General features: G+C 44.5%; 1 protein-coding gene across 1 annotated transcript in view; it reads right to left on the bottom strand.

Moving 5' to 3' along the window:
• SLC25A15 (solute carrier family 25 member 15) overlaps positions 1 to 11816 on the bottom strand; it is a 66538-nt gene extending 54722 nt beyond the window's left edge. The window contains exon 1 of the mRNA XM_082244822.1: positions 11776 to 11816. The gene's annotated coding sequence lies outside the window, so the exon portion shown is untranslated. The remainder of the gene's footprint in view (positions 1 to 11775) is intronic.
• Positions 11817 to 21705: the final 9889 nt, after the last annotated feature.

Raw genomic sequence — 21705 nt, 5'->3', positions numbered from 1 at the left:
TTCTAAAATGTAAAAAACGAAACAAATAGTTTTACATATCACAGGATCATCCACACATGTAGGACACTCAACATTTGAGGTGATTGTCTCATCCAATCACACTTTTGCACACTGATATTGACTAGTATTCCAATGTTTCTCTTCTCTCATAGTTTCTCACCCACACTTAGCTAATGTGACCCCAGTGGTGATGGAAAGGGGCAAGCAAGGATCCTCTTCATCAACTGATGACATCATCAGTTGTAAGGTGGCAGGAAGGCTGTAATGGTGCGCAATGAAAACCTGCTGATTTGTATACACTTTTTGGTCACTTTTTAGGCAATTTGCCAAGGCACCCCTGAAAAAACCTGAAGGTGACCCAGGGTGCCTGGGCACCATGGATGAAAAAGGCTGATTTAGACCATCTTTAACACATCTTTTTTTACTGCTGACCGGAGATAAAAAAAAATCCTATATGTCTTTGTAAGGGCAGTGACACAACGCAGGGTGGGTATATTTTCCTTGTGTCCTGAAAAGGGATGTGTAACAAATGTGGAAACAACAACATTTATAATGAATGTACTGTATATTAGACAGCCACTGAAATGTCTAGTGAATACTTAAAATGAACAGACACACCAGGAGCAGTTTTGATAAAAAGCATAAAACAAACTTTACTGGACATCAAAATACATAAAGCTTCTTATATATAAACGTTACCGTTAACATTAACAAGACTCAAACATATACTCCTATTCCCAATATCCCAAAGAAAAGTCAAATATTTCCTAAATCTGGCAACAACTTGCATTTGATATCTGGAACAGGAAAGTGAGGAGGTTTTTTTTTCTACAGTCTTTTCTTTCCACAGCTCCAAAAAAACGAACCTCTCTTTCCCCCATGCTAGAGACTCTATTTATAGCCCTGTAGACCAGACACCACCCACAGGATGTAAACATTCCTGCTAACCACTCACAGGTTGTTTTGTGAGTGATGTCAGCAAGACATGGTTGCACGCCCCCCCAACACCACATGGTCAATTGGATATGCGGAAGCCATCTTTACACACAACGTCAAAGGTCACCAAACCACCTGTGGGTGAGAAATAATATTACACATGTATGGGAACATTTGTCATGAATCAGTTAAAAATATCCACAAGTGATACAATCCACCTGTTGATCCCATACATAGGCAATAATTACAATTCATACATTTCTACTTCTCGTAGGGGGAAAGGGTGAAATAAAACCCCCGTATTGTAAATGAGAGGAAAACAAATTCCCTTTCGACTCCCGTATGTTCTGGGCAATCAGAGAAAGTTCCTGGAAGCTGAAACATTACTTTGAGCAAGGTTAGCAATGTCCTTGGCAGTCTGTGGAAAGAAAATCCCAAATGATGAAAGTCCCTTGTCCTCCTCCTGGTCATAAGGAAATGCTCAGATGAAAGTCCACTACAATTCAGCCACCATCAGGAAATCATCCGCATCTTCCTCAGGCTCTCATCCGATCTTCTGGTCTGCCTCGTCCCATCCGGCTTGGTCATCTGCTCTGCCTGCTCCACCTTTCGATGCTCAGTACCTTAAAAGAGTAAAAGACAATGCAGATTATATGTTCCTTCCACCTGTGCCAAAAAACATAGCTTACTGCTCACATTTCTCAATCTGCCCATTTTTAAACTGCAAAACTGTTGTAAGGTGCCCACTGTTGCCTTGTAACTCTTTCATGGAAAGGCATTGACTTCCAATGAAACAAATAAACTTCCATGTCTCTCCGTGTTGTCCTGTGAAAACAGGCCTGTTGTTGTCCAGTCTTACAGCATGGCACTCTCTAGCAATGTGCCCCATGACAACAAAAACGCTTAATGTGACTGAATCTACCATTCCCAACCACTTGCTTCTACTTATTAAGCAATGCTGGAATAGGAACCCCATCTATTTCCTCTCTAGGGACCCCCACTCTAAGTAAACCAGTCCAAATATATCTCCTGAAGACCATAGGCCTTGAATTCCTTGTATTCTACTCTATTGGCCCATAGCTGATCATATCCTCAGTTTCCCGCTTATGGAAAGTAACAGGGCCACATGTTCCACTTTTGGTTACAGGCTTAGGGGCTTTGTCCTTCGTTAGGGCATCATTAGACTTGTTTATGAGGGCTGCATACCGCGCATTCAAATCTTCGTCCCTGCCTACAGGGGATTGAACACACTTCAAAGCCACTACAGTTTTAAATTTGAGTGCCCTATTTCCTAAACACTTCCAAACACTCAGTCACCACTGCAAGCTGCTCCTTAAGCTCAGTTTGGGTATACCCCTTTACCACTTCATTCAGTTCATCACGAGCAGTATCCCGCAAACCATTCTCTACACCACAGGTGTCAAACACAAGGCCCGCGGGCCGAATACGGCCCTCCAGGCCATTTTATGTGGCCCTCGCACCTCTCCTGTAGCTGCAGGAGAGCTCCAGTCCTCCTCCAGATCTTATACTTTCTGCTTTCCAGCAATGCCTCCAGCTTCTTCCCAGCAGCGCCACAAGGTAAGAGAGGTGCACTGTGATGTAAGGGAGGGTGGGGGACTCAACTTCTGATGGTGGAGAGGCTCTTGACGTCTTATGTAAGGGTAGGGGATGCTCTTGACATCTAGTCTTACAGATAAAACCGGCCCTTTTGAGGGCATTCATAATCCTGATGCGGCCCGCGATTAAATTTAGTTTGACACCCCTGCTCTACACCTTGCTCACAATTTATTTTTATTTTTCTCTGATGTGTGAATATTGGACGTGCCTGACACTCATCCAGATCATCACTATCATCCAGAATAGGACACATACTCATCATCTGAAGACTTGAGCGTGTCTTCAGGATTCCATGTGGGATCTGCAATCATCGCTCTCACTTTACACTTCTCCTCTAAGGCAACTACTCGACATGCATTACTTTGCATATATTCTTTGGTCATAACCAACACCTCTTTTGATTCCTGCAACTATATCTCAAGTGCTTCATTCTTCTGCAGCTCGCAGCAAAGGGCCTGCTCAGCTAACTACCCAGTAGTGGCAGCAATTTTCTGCTCCTTCTTAGAATATACGTTCAAATCTAAACACAAAACCTGTGTACCAAGTTCAGTACCAAGGTTTGGATAGAATGGAGCAGCATATTTAATCAGCTCCTCTGCAATGGGTTTCCGGTACCCAGAACAAACCCATGTTGGAATTGCTCCATACTTAGAAGCTGATTTCTTTCCTTCCGCTCTCTTGCTTTTTTTTAAACAGAGTATGTATCTCTACTCTCAGGGGGAATACAAAGGCAAAAACAACAATCACAATCTTTATATATTGTCCTGGCACAAATTGACTGTGCTAAGGGCTTATTCACTAAACTGCTGACTCTAGCAGCAATTCAATGAATAATACTCATACATCCTCTATAACACAATATTTCATCCAAATATTCTATATTTAGTGACCATGCAGTATTCTGCCGACTACGCCAGTTGTAATAAATGTGGGAACAACAAAATTTGTAATGAAGGTATACTGGACAGCCACTGAAATATCTAGTGAATATTTAAAAAGAACAGACACACCAATAGCAGTTTTTATAAAAAGCATAAAACAAAACTTTACTAGACATCAACATACATAAAGCTTCTCACACATAAAAGTTACCATAAACATTAAAAATACTCAAACATACACTCCTATTCCCAATATCCCAAAGAAAGGTCAAATAATACTTAACTCTGGCAACAGCTTGCACTCGATATCTGGAACGGGACAGCGAGGAGGTTTTTTTCTGCTGCATGCTTTCAAAAAAGCTTTTCAGCTCCAAAAACTGAACCTCTCAAAAGAACCTCTTTTTCCCCCATGCTAGAGACTCTATTTATAGTCCTGTAGACTAGAGACCACCCACAGGATGTAAATATTCCTGCTGATCACTTACAGGTTGTTTTGTGAGTGATGTCAGCAAGACATGGTTGCACTTCCCCCCAAAACTACATGGTCAATTGGATATGCGGCAGCCATCTTTACACATGACGTCAAAGCTCACCAAACCACCTGTGGGTGAGAGATATTATTACATAGGTATGGAAACATTTGTAATCAGTTAAAAATATGCACAACTGATACAGGATGAAAAGGCTGCACTTTCTTGGAGTGTGGGCTTTGTGTTTGTACTGCAGTAGTAACCTTGTTAGTGTTCTTTTGGACAACTTTACTATTTCACAAAGCAAATCGGTACACAGTATACTCTGGGCTGAATGAAAGCCCACAGATGCTGCTCTGATAAAGGTAAATCTCCACTTCTCAAAGGTTACCATCCCTGCTCCAAGGTATTTAAAAGAATTGAAGAGGACAGCTAAGAATAGACCAGTTAGGATGTGAGTACCACTTACTGGCTGAAAATGTATGCACAAGCGAAATGACCAGGCAGCAATGAACTTCTGAGGCTTTTTGTTTCTTGGGTACCAGAGTTTCTTTATGCCTATCAAAAGACTTGAGGAGACGGTGACAACTATTGTGAGACCATTGCACTACAAGTGACACCACTTCCTACTTGAATGACTCTTTGCCTATGGTTTTAGAGTCCACATATTTTGATAAGCGCTCCTGTCTCTTCATTCTGGTGATGGTCGCACTTAGGGTGATAATTCCGTTTCTGAACATGGACTTTATATCTCGGAGCACCCTTTTTTTTTTATAAGATTGAGGACTTTATTCATCCTTTTCTGCGTTTTCAATTTATGTTTGATGGAATTGATTAATTTCCACTATTGTCACACTGTATATTTATTTATATTGCACATAGTTGGACTTTATTTGAAGTTTTCTTTGCACATTTGCTATTTTCATTAGATTCAGCTGGTAAATTCTGACATCCACAATTTGATTCCCTTGTATATTGTTACATACAAATCAGTTTGCTGTTGAACAGGTGTAGAGAAGCTAGGTATCCATATGCACAGGATAGTGGAAAAGGGCAGTTTCATCTTTAAACGTTTTTTTTAATTTATCTACACTCCCCACTGACACCACCAACAGTGGAAGAAAGTTCCACATCCTTACCAATATAAGAGTAAAGTGAACCTGCCTCATGGAACGTGGTTTCTGACCACTTCCATGTGGAAAGTGTTGGAGGGTTCAGGACCCCTTGCAGGATTCCAAGGCTTAGACTAAAATGCTGGAGTGTTCTCTGTGTGTATTGGTTCCTTATACTCCCATTGTCACCCCCACCTACAAGTGCATTATGCTCACTGTGCCCCCTACAAAGTGAACCTGGCTCACTATGTGCAAAAAACAGGTGTAGACGGGTGCAGCTGGCTCTGTAAACTTCTGTTCATCAGCTGCCCCCCCCCCCCCCCACCTTCCCAATGAGTAGCACACAGCCAGTGACTCTGTATGTGTGTGCTTCCTGGCTCACCCCTCTATTGGGATCTGTGTAGTAGTGGGTTTGTGCAGCCTCTTCCCCCTGGCTCGCCCTCCCCCTGCCAGTCTAGGGAGAGAAGAGTGTGGACCTATAGTTGGGATCTGCGCTCTAAGCCTGAGAGACCAGAGCCAAAGAGGAAAGCCGGGTTGATATCCTGCTGAGCCTGGTCACCTCCACAGTGGAGAGAGGATGGACCCGCATTCCCTGTCTGCCAAAGCGGCCCCAGACACTAGAGCTTGAGAGGGAGAGTCGCTGCGTCTCCAGAACTGGAGCTGAGCGACTGCACCCTGTGTGAGGATCTAGGCCGAGAGACTGAGCCTCTTGGAGTGGACTTCTGGAACCTGTTGATTGCCTGCCAGGAGCAGTGAGCTGAACTGCACATCTTAAACTCTTCAAAACACAATGAGGTTATCTTCTTTTCTTGAGCCACTTTATTACTCATGCACTCTGATGCATGAGTAATAGAGTGCTGCAGGCATCATGATGCTGCAGTCAATCTTCCTGGTATAACAGGAACAGGGATGTCCTTGGGTGACAAGTGGTTAGGTAGCTCGGCATCCCTTAGTCAAACATGAAGGCTATCATTCCTGGAGCTTTCGCATAGCCCAAGGAACCAGACAGGGTTGTCCCTTATCCTCATTTCTTTTCATCTTGGCTACTGAACTCTTAGCCAGCTCCATTTGAAACAATCCTGATATTTCTGGAATCCTGAATGCGAGAATACATTACAAAATAAATCTGTTTGCCAACGATGCCTTCCTGGTCCTAACTAATCCTTCTATCACTCTTCTAAACCTTCAGAAAATCCTTTCACATTTTGGCACTCTTTCTGGCCTTCAAATAAACCCACCCAAATCTTCAGTGCTAACTATTTATCTCCGCAAGGCCATCCTCAACATTATAACATTTAAGTATGCATCTGACTTCTAGCTAAGACTCCTTATTTGTGGCCAATTACTATCCTCTATTACTTGACCTTACCTCTTGTGCAGTCTTGGACATTCCCCTGTTTCTACTGGGTAGGCCGAATCTTGGCAAAGATGGCCATCCTGTTGAAAGCCCTGTATTACTTTCGTACAGTGCCAATCTGAGTTCCCTACTTTTACCCCCATTCTCTTCTTTATCTAGGTCTACAAATGACCTAGGGTTAGTCTAGCGAGTTGAAATCTCCCTTCCTCTTCCTGCTGGTTATTCTTAATAACCCGCTCTTTCCTCTAGGACGAGACCAGACAAAGTAGTTTTTATGGTGGACCCAACCCATATATACAATTTCATGACTTCCAGCTCTTTCTCCACCTTGCCCACCCTATATGAATGTCATGAAGCTCCTGCAACTGAATATTACTAGTATTCATAGCTTTGCCACTGAATTCTACCCTCATGAAAATTGTCTGATTTTCCATATACTAAGACAGTGTTTGAGCATTTCTGCCTACACACCCCAGGATTGCCCAGGTTAATTTCTACCCTTTATGCCACACTCAACAATCGAGGCCCTAAAGAATCCCTCTTATATCACAAATTGGATGCAACCTAGCATCTCACATTGATCTAGAGATTTGGAAAAAGGTCTGGTCCAAGTTGTTAAAATGCTCTTTTTAAACACAGCCACTTTGGAATCGGCCTATAAAGTTCTCTTTTAGTGGTACTGGGTCTCAGCCCGGATCGCCCTAGCTAATGCCAAATATACTAGTGGATATTTTCAAGGCTACAGTTAACAAGGCAACGTACTGCATACATTGTTGCTCCTGCCCAAAACTACTGGTTTTCTGGTCCAGATTTTTTTGGACTTCTCCAAACCTTGTTCTATCTAGGGAAGCTATGTTTTCCTGCTTCACTGCCCAATTACAGGTCTCTATACCCATAAACAACAACTGGCTATGTACCTCTTCCTGGTGGTCAAACAAATGAAAGCTAAGGCCTGGAAGAAGCCTTCAGTGTCTTTACAGGAAGTCAGAGACTGTATGACTTTGATCCTAATCAATGAAAAACTGTCTAGCATCCTTAATGACTGCCAACCCAAACTCCTACAGACATGGGAACCATGCCTTATTTATGCCCTGCCCTCTTTAAACCTGAAAAGCCTATCTTACCTTTAGCTCCCTAACTGGATTGGAACCTAAGTCCCCCCCCCCCCCAACCTCTCCTCTTCCACCCCCCACTAATAATTTGTTAACACCACCTTCTTTCTCCCTATCCAGACTCAACATCTCTTCTGCATCTTGCTTGTTCAGATTACGCAAACCACAAAGGCAACCCATTTTACAACTTGCCACTTTAGTATGCATTTGTATTGCTTGTCTCTTTTCAGTTTACACTGATCTGTTATTTCTTATCCACTTGTTTATGACTTGTTGTCATTTGATGTCATTGCCCCTGCATGGGCTTAAAGGATAAGTTCACCCTTGTAATGAATAAATAAATAAATAAATGTGCAGGTAAAAAAATGTGCATCTATCACTATATATACTTATTACAAGGAGCCTGAAAAGCATTGCACCTGCGATCAGAAGTTTGTGGGTGCAATGTAAGGCTCCTGCAGACTGTCAGGGTAAGCTGTCTGTTCATACCTCTTACAGGCAGGCAGTTACACAATGACATAAAGCATCAATGAACTACCTAGAGAGCTCAACCCGTGGTTGAAGAAAAGAAAATTGGTTAACCACTTGAAGACCAGGCCTGTTTCTGATATTTGTTGCTTACAAGAAAAAAATCTGTATTTTTTGCTAGAAAATTACTTAGAACCCCCAAACATTGTATACAGTATCTCACAAAAGTGAGTACACCCCTCACATTTTTGTAAATATTTTATTAAATTTTTTCATGTGACAACATTGAAGAAATTACACTTTGCTACAATGTAAAGTAGTGAGCGTACAGCTTGTATAACAGTGTCGATTTACTGTCCCCTCAAAACAACTCAACACAGCCATTATTGTCTAAACTGCTGGCAACAAAAGTGAGTACACCCTTAAATCACACAGCACAATGCCACAGATGTCGCAAGTTTTGAGGGAGAGTGCAATTGGCATACTGACTGCAGGAATGTCCACCAGAGCTGTTGCCCGTGAATTGAATGTTCATTTCTCTACCATAAGCCGTCTCCAAAGGCGTTTCAGAGAATTTGGCAGTACAACCAACCGGCCTCACAACCGCAGACCACATGTAACCACACCAGCCCAGGACCTCCACATCCAGCATCTTCACCTCCAAGATCGTCTGAAAGCAGCCACCCGGACAGCTGCTGCAACAATCGGTTTGCATAACCAAAGAATTTCTGCACAAACTGTCAGAAACTGTCTCAGGAAAGCTCATCTGTATGCTCATCATCCTCATCCGGGCCTTGAACTGACTGCAGTTCGTCGTCGTAAATGACTTGAGTGGGCAAATGCTCACATTTGATGGCATCTTTCACTTTGGATATGTGTTCTCTTCACTGATTAATCCCAATTTTCACTGTACAGGGCAGATGGTAGACAGTGTGTATGGCGTCATGTGGGTGAACGGTTTGCTGATGTCAACATTGTGGATCGAGTGGCCCATGGTGGCGGTGGGGTTATGGTATAGGCAGGCATATGGTTTGGACAACAAACACAGGTTCATTTTATTGAAGCCATTTTGAATGCACAGAGATACCATGACGAGATGCTGAGGCCCATTGTTGTGCCATTCATCCACGACCATCGGCTCATGTTGCAGCATGATAATGCACGGCCGCATGTTGCAAGGATCTGTACACAATTCCTGGAAGCTGAAAACATCTCATCTTGCATGGCCAGCATACTCACCGGACATGCCACCCATTGAGCATTTTTGGGGGGGACCAACATTCAACAGGCCACAATCAATAACCTAATCAATTCTATGCGAAGAAGATGTGTTGCACTGCGTGAGGCAAATCAAGGCCACACCAGAGACTGACTGGTTTTTGGACCCCCCAATACAGTAAAACTGCACATTTTAGAGTGCCCTTTATTGTGGCCAGCCTAAGGCACACCTGTGCAATAATCACGCTGTCTAATCAGCATCTTGATATGCCCCACCTGTGAGGTGGATGGATTATCTTGAGAAGTGCTCACTAACACAGATTTAGACAAATTTGTGAACGATATTTGAGAGAAATAGGCCTTTTGTGTACATAGAAAAAGTCTTAGATCTTTGAGTTCAGCTCATGAAAAACGGGGAAAAAAACAAAAGTGTTGCGTTTATAATTTTGTTCAATAAATATATATGTTTTTTTTTTTTTTTTAGAGACCACAGAGAATAAAATGGCAGTCGTTGGAATATTTTATGTCACACTGTATTTGCGCAGCGGTCTTGCAAGCACAATTTAAAAAAAAATAAAAATACACTTTGATGAATTAAAAACAGTAAAGTTAGCCCAATTTTTTTGTATGTGAAAGATGATGTTACGAGCAAATAGATACCAACCATGTCATGCTTTAAAACTGCACACGCTCGTGGAATGGTGACAAACTACGCTACCTAAAAATCTCCATAGGTGACGCTTTAAAGGTTTGTACAGGTTAGCTGTCTAGAGTTACAGAGGATCATGGCGATACCTCACATGTGCGGTTTAAACACTGTTTACATTTGCGGGCGCGACCTACGTATGTGTTTGCTGACTTTTTATTTTTTCACTGTCCCTTTAATTTATTTATTTTTTATCATTTTTATTGGTGTCACAAGGAATGTAAACATTGCTTGTGACAGTAATAGGCAGTGACAGGTACTCTTCATAAAAGGATCTGAGGTCTAAAATACCCCAAACCGCTCCTCTGCACTTAAAAGCATTCAAAACGCCAAGATTGTTGTTTTTGAATACTTTCACATTTTTAAAACTGGCGCCTTTAAGACTCGGGTTACTACAGTGGAGACCCAAACAAAGCCAATTCCAGCTTTATTCGGGTCTCCGGCCAGTCGATGGACGTGCCGGCTGGTCGCTCGGGTCTCCCGGTGGGACAGGATATCCTGGGCAGAGCGGCGGAAGGTGGCAAGAGAGGGGGGTCGTTCCCTCCCGCTGCTTGTATTTACAGCCGAGCCGCTGATTAGCCCCACTGATTGTTAATACAAGAAAGCTGACCATCGGCTCCAAAAAACTGTATCGTGGTAATGCCTGCATCTGCAGCCATTACCCTGCTACAATCACTTGAAGTAGAATGTTGCACAGGTACGTGATTTTACACAAGCTTATGGCATGCCTAAGAGGTTGCTTTACTAAAGGCTGCTAAATTTTCAAAGAAAGTTTTACTTTGCAAGAGATTTTTTTTTATCCAGAGCTTAGTAAATGTGGTGAAATACCCAATCATATGCAAGGAAAATAAATTATAAATGAAATGAAGTATTTTTGCTTGCACATGATTGGATGATGAAAGGCAGCAGAGCTTCATATCATTCACTAAGCTCTGAAGCAAATTTATTTGCAAAGTGAACAATCTTTCTGCCTTTAGTAAATCTATTCATTCAGACTGGCGCGACACAACTTTGTGGGGCGACCTGTGAACCGCGACCTCGGCGCGACTTGCACGGACTTCATATAATTGAAGTCAATGCAAGTCGCCTCCAGGTCGCCCCAAAGTAGTACAGGACCCTTTTTCTAAGTCGGAGCGACTTGTGTCACCCCTATTAGAACGGGTCCTGTGCTAATCAATGGCGAGGGACCGACCGCGACTTGTCAGGCGACCAAGTCGCCTGACAAGTCGCGCTAGTGTGAATGGACCCTAAGGCTGCATTCACATGTCAGCGTTTGGATCGCGGGCAGAACCGCCGCGGTTCCGCCCGCGATCTGGAGATTATTGCAAATCGCGGGACGCCTAGCGGTGCCCGTTGATTTGCAATAGCCCCCCAAACGCCGAGCGATGTTGCCGCGATTTCCGCCTGCCGAATCGCGGCAACATCGCGCAAACAAAATCGCAGGACGCAATACGCTCCAAAGAAGTACAAGAGCTTCTTTGGAGCGTATTGCGTCCCGCGATTTTGTTTGCGCGATGTTGCCGCGATTCGGCAGGCGGAAATCGCTGCAACATCGCTCGGCATTTGGGGGGCTATTGCAAATCAACGGGCAACGCTAGGCGTCCCGCGATTTGCAATAAATCTATGGATCGCGGGCGGAACCGCGGCGGTTCTGCCCGCGATCCAAACGCTGACATGTGAACGGAGCCTAAAGCCCTAATTCCTCAGAGATATAATGAATTTTGTAACTTCAGCTCAAACACATCAGCTAATTGCAATGGTGAAAACAAAGACCTAAATAGATTACATTCTAGCTAAAATATAATAAAAAATATACAGGCAACATCTTAAACTCCAGTACTAGAGCATGCTACAAATAAATACTAGAAAATTTGTCAATTTTACATAAACTCACCTACCTAATGAATAATCTTACTTCAGTTGCTTTCATTGAATTAATAATTGCAGCATGATGGAGTTAAATTTCAACCGCTGGCAGTGAGCGAGCCTACTGCCTCTTCTGCCACGTAATGAAAATGACAAACATGCAGACGTTGAGAAAGACTAAAATGTTTTAGCTTTTTCTTAGCTGGAAAAAGAAAAGCCAAACTTACTGTGAAAGTTAGAAGACGGGCCTCAGCTCTGCTGGAATATTTAGCACAGAGGACTGTAGTCAGCAGATTGCTGAGAGGATTTTTTTTTTTTTTTTTTGCAAGTCAAAGCTGAGCTAGGTTAGGAGGATCATGTAAGGGTCTGTACAATACTTAACCACAGGACGTTTTCATAACTGACTGCAAAGGTTACAGAAATGTTGGGTTGTTGATTTAAAGCCAGAGAAGAAATAGATTATGTTATCAGTTATTCAAGTCACTACTGGCATTTTTTTTACCTGTTTTATGACGTATAGAGTGATAATGACTTGTGAACAGAAATACATGGCAAACAATCAGATTTTGCCAGTTTAGAGCATTATTTCTCAGGATGGGATCAACATACATATTACTAGCTGGTCCCTAGCAACCTTCCTTTACTCAGCTGTAGGGAAGGGCTGTTACTGGTGGTAGTGGGCAGCAGGCAGAAGAAATGTTTCTGCTATGGTTTCGCCACCACAGGACCAAGTATGGCATATATGAGCAGAACATTGCCAATGATGCCATAGAGCAGGCGTGTCAAACTCAATTTCATCACGGGCCGCATCAACATTATGGTTCCTCCTAAAGGGCCGGTTATATCTGTAGGCATGATGTCCAGAGCACCACACGCCCCCTTACACCCTTACATGAAATGTCAAGAGCCCCCCCCCCCCCACCATCAGAAGTCAAGAGTCACCAACCCTTCCTTACATCAAAATGCACCCCCCTTACCTTGTGCTGCTGCCAGGAAGAAGATACGGATGGATTTGGGAAGAAGTGCAGGTTCTGGAGGAGAACCAGAGGGGGGCTGGAGTCCGCTTCCAGAGTCTGCTGAATGCTGAGACCAGGGGAGGCAAAGGCAAGGTGGTGTTGTGACTGCACAGAGAGGTGCAGGATCTGTAGGAGGAGTTCTGCCCTCCTCTGCTGCAGACTGCTGAGAAGGAGGGGGCGATCAAAGATGAGCCTTTCTGCAGCTGCACAGAGGAGTGCATGATCTTGCAAATTGAGTTCTATCCTCTCTGCTGCCAACTACAGAGACAAGGTGGGGGCAGAGACAAGGGGGATGCCGCAGCTGCAGGAGAGGTGCGAGGGCCACATGAATTGGCCTGGGGGGCCGCATTCGGCCCGCGGGCCTTGTGTTTGACACCTGTGCCATAGAGGGATATCCTCATGCAATATTGTTCCAATGTCAGTATCCAGGGTGCACGGGGCACCTGGCTAATAGTAGTTAGGCACCAAAATTACCTTTCTCAATTAGGGATCCTCCAGATGTTGCTAAGGTTTCCTAAATTAGTGAGCAGACTTCAACTTTCTAGAGCCAACATTAAGCCGGGCACACGCTATTCGTTTTTTCACTGGTTTGAACGAAAAAAAAAAAAACTGTCAGCCCTGGTCGGAGCCACTGTACTAACGATCCAACTTTAGTACAGCGATCTCCCCCACCGAGCTGTTGTGTTCTGACAGGAGGACAGCCCCCCCCGCTAGAACACTATGATTAGCAGAGAGCGCTGATTGGGAACAGGTCTGCTGCTGGTTTTCCAGCATACTCATTCATCAGGAGCCAGCCAAACAGCTAGCTTCTGTCGGACAGGGTGCCATACACACGGGCTAAATGTCGGCAGTTTTTTTTTTTTTTTAACCGGCCAGTGTCGACTAGCATTTGGCCCGTGTATGCAGGGCCTTATTTGGCAGAGCCATTAGAGTGGGACAATAGAGGCTCAAAACACTCAGATAAGTAACCAATAACATCTAGGATTACTTTAACGGCAAGGAAGGGGGGCATTCTTCCCTCCGTTCACCAAAGTAGGGGGAATTCCCAAATGTAAGGGGACATTTCTCTCACAAATAATCATATAGAGATTTTTCTCCCACTGATCAATGTATGGGGCAATCCTCCTACAGTCCACCAATGGGACCACCACTGAAAGGGGGCTTTTCTCCCACAGACCACCAATGTAAGGGTGAATTTCTCTCACAGACCAACAATATAAGGGTGCATTACTCCCACAGACCACCAATGTATGGGTGCATTTCTCTCACAGACCGCCAATGTAAGGGTGCATTCCTTCCACAGACCACCAATAAAAGAGTGCATTTTTCCCACAGACCACCAATGTATGGGTGCATTTCCCCCACAGACCACCAATGTAAGGGTGCATTTCTCTCACAGACCACAAATGTAAGGGTACATTCCTCTCAGACCACCAATATAAGGGGGCATTCCTCCGACAGACCACAAATGAAATGGCCACCAATACAAAGGGTGCATCTCTCCATCTAACCACGTGTAAGGGCAGGTCCACATTTTCTGCACAGTAAACTGCTGCATTTTACCATGCAGGAAGTGTCTGTTCTGACTGCCATTTTGGCCGATGGTGTCCTGCACTTTTAAAACTATTCCCACCAGAATCCTTTAAACTGACTACAACTGAATCCAGTGGAATTGTTTGAGAATTAATTTCAAATCCTCTCCGTGTCTTCTTCTCCCTGGGCTATTCTCTTTCTAGGCTGTCCTCCCAGATTCCCTATTCCCCCGGGCTGTTCTCTCTGGGTACTCCACTACCCGGGTTGTTTTCTCTGGTTCCTCCTTTCCCCAAGCTGTCCTCCCTGGGTCCTCCACTCTCCAGGCTGTCCTCTCTGGGTCCTAATCCTACCAAGCCATATATTAGAAGAGTGTTGCAAGCTTGTGCTTTGCACCTCTCTTTGGTAATTCCCCCCAATGTATCTAATGCACAGTACTGTGCAAAAGTTTTAGGCAGGTGTTTAGAAATGCTTTAAAGTAAGAATGCTTTCAATAATAAATATTTTAATTGTTTATTTTTATCAATTTACAAATTTTAAAGTGAGTAAACAGAAGAAAAATTAAATAAATATTCGGTGTGATTACCCTTTGGCCTTAAACCAGTATTAATTCTTATATTTGCAACGTTTTGTACACTTGCACAAAGTCATGAATTGTATAGGATTAGAGTCAGGAGTATGATTAACGGACTATAGGTGCAATTGATCATCAGTTTTTATATGTAGATTGAAACACAGTCATTAACTGAAACAGCTGTCTAGGAGGCTAAAAACTGGGGGAGGAACAGCCAAACTCTGCTGCTAAGGTGAGGTTGTGGAAGACAGTTTCATGTTACAGGTCATATACCATTGTAAGACTGACCAGCCGCGCCAGTCCGGGGCCATTAAGATGACCGGAATCCCGTCTGCCTCGATCCTGCGTAGAAGTCTTGGCAGAAGCTGGAGTGGAGGGAAGGCGAAATTAAACGATACTGACCCCAAGGGCCACAATCGCGTCTGTGGTGTCCGCCAGAGGATCCCATGACCGAGCCACAAACCTCTGCACCATTCTGTTGACCTGAGACGCCAACAGATCCACCTCGGGGATGCCCCACCAGAGACACAGCTGATGAAACACCTCCGGATGAAGGGACCACTCCCTTTGGTCCAATGCCTGCCGACTGAGGTAATCTGCCTGCCAGTTTTCCAACCCGGGAATTTGTACGGTGAAGAGGACTGGAATGAAACGTTCTGCCCACCTTAGAATGCCCCCTACCTCCAGAGCCGCTAGGACGCTTCTTGTGCCCCCCTGGTGATTGACATAAGCCACGGCCGTGGCATTGTCTGACTGAATGTGCACTAGACATGCCTGAAAACGATCCGTCCAATGTTCCAGGCACAGTCTGATCGCTTGGAGTTCCAGGACATTGATCGGTAGTCTGGACTCATAGATTCTTGTCCCATTTGCCCAGAATCTCCCTTTGTGGCGTCCTCGTATGGAACTGTGCAAACGGAACCGCCTCGAAGGTAGACACCATCAGGCCCAGCACCCGAATGCAAGTCCAGAGGGATGACCATCTGCTGGACAGCAGGAGACAAATTGCAGCCTGCAGTTTCTGGAGTTTGTCCAGAGGAAGGAGCACTCTGGCTAAAGCCGAGTCCAGAATCAGACCCAGATAGTCCAGTTTTGTGGACGGAACCAGGAGCAGACTACTGAAATTTCAGAATCCAGTCAAAATCCAACAGAGTTCGTATGGTGATCTCCAGGTTTTCTAAGTGAGCTGTAGGAGACTCCGCTCACAGAAGGAGGTCGTCCAAGTAGCCCAGTACCACGATCCCCCATTGTCATAACAATGCTAGCACCGGGGTTAACACTTTTGTGAATACTTGAGGAGCAGAGGCGAGATCAAAGGGTAACCCCACAAACTGAAAATGCTCCTCTCCTACAGCAAAGAGGAGGAAGTGATGGTGACCGGCACATATTAGAATGTGAAGGTAAGCATGCTTGATGTCGATCGAGGGACATGCAGGAATGCCACCACCATGTGAATGGACTCCATTCTTAACTTCTGCACCCGTACAAAGCAGTTCAGCACCTAGAGGTCCAGAACTGGACGCACCTTGCCTTCCTTCCTGGGAACTGTAAACAGGTTTGAGTAAAACCCTTGAAAACGTTCCAATGTCAGAACCGGGACAATCACCCCTTGAAGAAACAGGTCTTGCACCGCCCCAAAAAGACCCTGTAAGCAGTCCAGGGACAGGCGCAAGTTGGTAGGAAAGAACCTTTCTGGAGGGTAAGAGCGAAACTCAATCTTGTAGCTAGACTGTATGACTTCGTGGACCCACTTGTCTTGTATCAGAGAAGTCCATGGGTCCGAAAACCAGCGAAGAAGTCCCCCCACCCCCGATAACCAAACCAAAAAGGATTGAGGTAGGTGAGACAAGCCAGAGGGTCAGAGCCGGGAGAGGAGAGCAGACTGGTCAGAAGCAAGCCGGGTCACAACAGGAAATCCAAGTAGGTAGCAGATGCACAGGACACAGGAAGGCTGACGACAATCCAGCGATTTGATGGGCTGAGCAGAGGGCTTATATAGGCCAGCAAGTGATAGCATCAAGATGTCATGCGTGCACATTCACCAATCTTCGGCCACTGCATATGCGCGCATAAATATGCCTGATGCGCCCATCAACAGTACTGGCGGAAGTGCTAGTTTCACCATGGCCACTTCTTTGACAATGAGTCAATAAGGGGACCCCACAAAAAAAAAGTGTAAAAACACCGCCAAGGGACACCCCCACCACTCCGGCAGCACCAACCAGTTGCCTGTAACAAAGCACCAATCGATCCTCAGCAGAGAGGGAGAGGACCCCACCAGACTCACCACCCAGCAGAAACAGGCACTTGCAGCCACCAGGATAATCTGCACTCCACGTGCGGAGATAAGGAAATGAAAAGATCCAGGAGTCTGCACCAGGGGATGAGGAGGGGCTCCCACCTCTGAAATCACTGCCCAGAGGGCTCCACTGTCATGGCCGCTGCTATTTTCAATGGCAAACCACCGCAAAATGGCCGTTGGACTACACAAACATGGCCGCCGTGCATAGAGCACACAGGCTACAAGAAAATGGTGGTACCACGATGCTCCCAGGAGGGATTCCTAGGTATCAGAAAATGGCCCAGGCAGGAAGGGGCGGCCCTACCAGGTATAGCCCCCCCCCACAGCCAATCGCATAGTCGCCAGCGGCGCACCCCCCGCCGCTCCTATTGCCAGCACAGCACCCTACCCCCAACCCAAGAGGTGGACCAGGCCATCCCACAGCCCCAGCGTAAGAAGGGGAGGGCGGATGGGGGGCGAGATGGCCCACAGGGACCACCAGATCGATGAGGGGGATGCCTAACGGGAAGGAGGGAAACACGGGAGTCCAACCATTCCATGGGGGGGCCCACATCCACCCAAAAAACCCTCCAGGGGGAGAGGGGGGGCAGTTACTTACCAGGAATCAGACAGGCACCGCTTCATACAAAACCTCCTCTGTGGAGTTGTAGTTCTTCTGACACTGGCATGAAACAAATCCTCTTACATACTGTAAGTATTACTTGTTTACCTTCAGCCATTTATTCTCTGCATTCATTCAAAAGTGCAGAATTGTGATAAAATCATTCTTCATTTGTGATTAGCAGAGAGGAGGGAGGTAGAGAGCTGCAGTTATAGTGTGTAAGAGCTGATTGGAGGAAAGGGACACTGAATAGATAAGCTGTGTACTGAGCTCCCTCCCTGTCACAAATGTATCTCATGTGTCTGGAAAATTTGTCAGAAGTCACTCATGCTGATAACAAAGGAACAAAGCAACAGAGAGAAACTACACTTGGAGCTTTGGATATAGACAAGTAAACACTACAGAATTATATGCTTTGTTCAGATTTCATGACTGAGGTTTGCAACCACTTTAAGGTATTGAGCAATCGATCTATTTATTACACCAAAATACCACTTCCTCAGTTTATCTGTGTTACACAAAAGTTCTACGCTTCTGGGTTGCTGAGCAAAAACCTATATGAGCATCTCCAGATCTCCAGGGCTGGGCAGCCCCCAGGGATGCAAAAAGTGGCACTGACAGAATGAGCACACTATGAATGAAGGGTGCCCTGATGACACCCCTAAGGGGGCAGGACCATGATGCCCCTTATTCAAAGTATACCCAAAGTCTCCTTGGTTGAGCGACCCTGGGTGTCATTCAACCCAAAGAGGGAGGACAGTTTGTGGAGAAAAATAAGTAAGGACTTTCCTCATTCATAACACAATAGCTCAGCAAGGGAGATTGCTGTACTGGCAGACATCAGATTTTTAGTACAACAGCTCTGTTCTGAGTTATCAGTTTTTTTTCCATTCAACTAGCTGGGTTAAACTGAAAAAAAAAAAAAAACTAGTGGTGTGTACTGTGTTTGCCTCAGGGCCCCTGCAGACAGTTTTCTGTTATTGACCTAAACAAAAACTACAATAAAGTGGTGCGCTACCCGCAATATAGCAGGGGTATTCATCATGATGTCACATCTGCCTTTGTCACTTCCATTATGCAAAATGCACGCTGGAAGTAACATGAAACAGGATTAGCGGCGGTCATCTTGGATCTTTGTGATAAAACAACCCTTTTGCATGCTAGCATGTGTTTTTTTTTTTTATGAAAATGCATACTTTGGGACACTTGGGCACATTTTACAGTATATAAGCAAGTTAGCATGATTTTTATGCATTTTTGTTATTTTTGTTATTTTTTTTTTTAAAGTTTGCTCATAGCTTTATAAAGATATACAGTATCTCACAAACGTGATTACACCCCTCACATTTTTGTAAATATTTTATTATGCCTTTTTATGTGACAACGGTGAAGAAATGACACTTTGCTACAATGTAAAGTAGTGAGTGTACAGCTTATATAACAGTGTAAATTTGCTGTCCCCTCAAAATAACTCAACACAGCCATTAATGTCTAAACCGCTGGCAACAAAAGTGAGTACACCCCTAAGTCAAAATGTCCAAATTGGGCCCAATTAGCCATTTTCTCACCCATGTGTCATGCAACTTGTTAGTGTTACAAGGTCTCAAGCGAGAATGGGGAGCAGGTGTGTTAAATTTGGTGTTATCGCTCTCACTCTCTCATACTGGTCACTGGAAGTTCAACATGGCACCTCGTGGCAAAGAACTCTCTGAGAATCTGAAAAAAAGAATTGTTGCTCTACATAAAGATGGCCTAGGCTAAAAGAAAATTGCCAAGTCCCTGAAACTGAGCTGCAGCACAGTGGCCAAGACCATACAGTGGTTAACAGGACAGGTTCCACTCGGAACAGGCCTCACCATGGTCGACCAAAGAAGTTGGCGTTCTCAGCGTCATATCCAGAGGTTGTCTTAGGAAATAGACATACAAGTGCTGCCAGCATTGCTGCAGAGGTCGAAGAGGTGTGTGTGTGTGTGTGTGGGGGGGGGGGGGGGGGGGTGAGCCTGTCAGTGCTCAGACCATACACTGCATCAAATTGGTCTGCAGGGCTGGTGGAGGTGAAGGAGCGCAAGGTCTCGAAATTCCACCAGCTCCGTGATGTTGTCATGCTCATGGAGGAGTAGAAGAGGACTCCGGTGGTAACCTGTGAAGCTCTGGTGAACTCCATGCCCAAGAGGGTTAAGGCAGTGCTGGAAAATAATGGTGGCCACTTAAACTATTGACACTTTGGGCCCAGTTTGGACATTTCCACTTAGGGGTGTACTCACTTTTGTTGCCAGCGGTTTAGACATTATTGGCTTTGTGTTGAGTTATTTTGAGTGGACAGCAAATTTACACTGTTATACAAGCTGTACACTCACTACTTTACATTGTAGCAAAGTGTAATTTCTTCAGTGTTGTCACGTGAAAAGATATAATAAAATATTTACAAAAATGTGAGGGGTGTACTCACTTTTGTGAGATACTGTATATAAGTTTTTTTTTTGTTTGTTTGTTTTTTTTTTTTTTTACAGAGGATTGATTTTTGAGCACTGTTTATTATTGGTTTGTATTGATGCATGTCTAAGGATTGATTTTGACTACCACTGCTGTGACTGAAAAGCGTTCTGTGTCTAACTGACATTGTACATTGTACACTCAGGCCTAGAAAGCACCATATGCCGAGTGTTCAAACAATCTATTCAAGTTATACTTACACAAGCTAATAACGGAGACTGGGTTATACTACTGCTCTGAAAAGTTCAGCGTGCTCTACAGCTAACAGACTTGGACAGAGTCCAGCATCATGAGCTGAGCCCAGGACCCAGAGGTCACATTCCAATATCTTTGTTCTCCCATGGGCATTACTCCTAAAGGGAATCTTCCTTGACTGAACACACCAGATGCTAACGAGCCAGTACACTGGCAAGCCCCACAATCTTATGGCCCGTACACACGATCCGAAAATCGGACGAAAAATAACGCTTGTGAAAGGATCGGGCGATAATCTGATCGTTAGTACACAGCTTACGAGAGGCGATCACGACAGTTCACCCGATATTATCCGGTCGTGCAAGCATAAAAATTTTGATCGTATTATAACACATCGTACGATAATCGTATTATCAGTATGTTGTTCGTCCGAAAAAAATGGTGAGCAGTAGACAGCGCATGAGCAGTAGACATCATTTTCCCCTCACACGCTACAACGTGGTTACGCATTCCGGAAGCTTTTGAATCATCGTCCGAGAAAATTTGTATCGTAAGTAACCTCTCCCATTTGCGAATATAATTGAGAGTTCCTAGCAACCAAACAAAAACGGACGGAGCGTCGTCCAATTTTCGGATCGTGTGTACTGGGCATAAATCCTATGAATCCAGGTACAGCTTGAGGAGGATCAGCCTGGCCAGATAGCTGTAGTGTGGAGGCAAACTCAAGCAATTCAGAACTGTTGATTTACAGCAGAAAAAAAAAACAAATAATTATATAAATATATATATATATATATATATATATATATATATATACACGTACATATACTGTAACTGGCTGGATAGGAATGAACAGCACTTCGTCATGCAGACCCAACCCCTTTTAATGTACTGTGGACAGGACGCATCAGGATATTATGACTAGTTCTACAGTTTTACAGGAATGCCAGATGCCAGATACCAAGCTAAAGGCGGCTACTGCATGGACACTGGGCACATCACTTGGGACATAGCCTAGACAAAACCAAGTAAAAGTGGATATACAAGAAAGGGATGTCTGTTCAGCCTTAACACTGAACGCATCCCCCCCCCCCCCCCACGTTCTCCTTTGGAAGTCTGTTTTACACCCAAAGTTCTGGGATGCATACTCGGTGTGGTTTGCTTATTTTTGTGTTTTTTCTTTGTTTCTTTTTTTTCATTCTTTCTGTTTTTGCACTATTGATCCTAGCACCTATGTTGTTCCCGGTCGGC

Source organism: Pelophylax lessonae, assembly GCF_965119305.1.
Source record: "Pelophylax lessonae genome assembly, chromosome: 2".
Classification (NCBI taxonomy): domain Eukaryota; kingdom Metazoa; phylum Chordata; class Amphibia; order Anura; family Ranidae; genus Pelophylax; species Pelophylax lessonae.
Note: the sequence above shows the minus strand (reverse complement) of the source record. Positions and strands in the feature narration are given on the sequence as shown.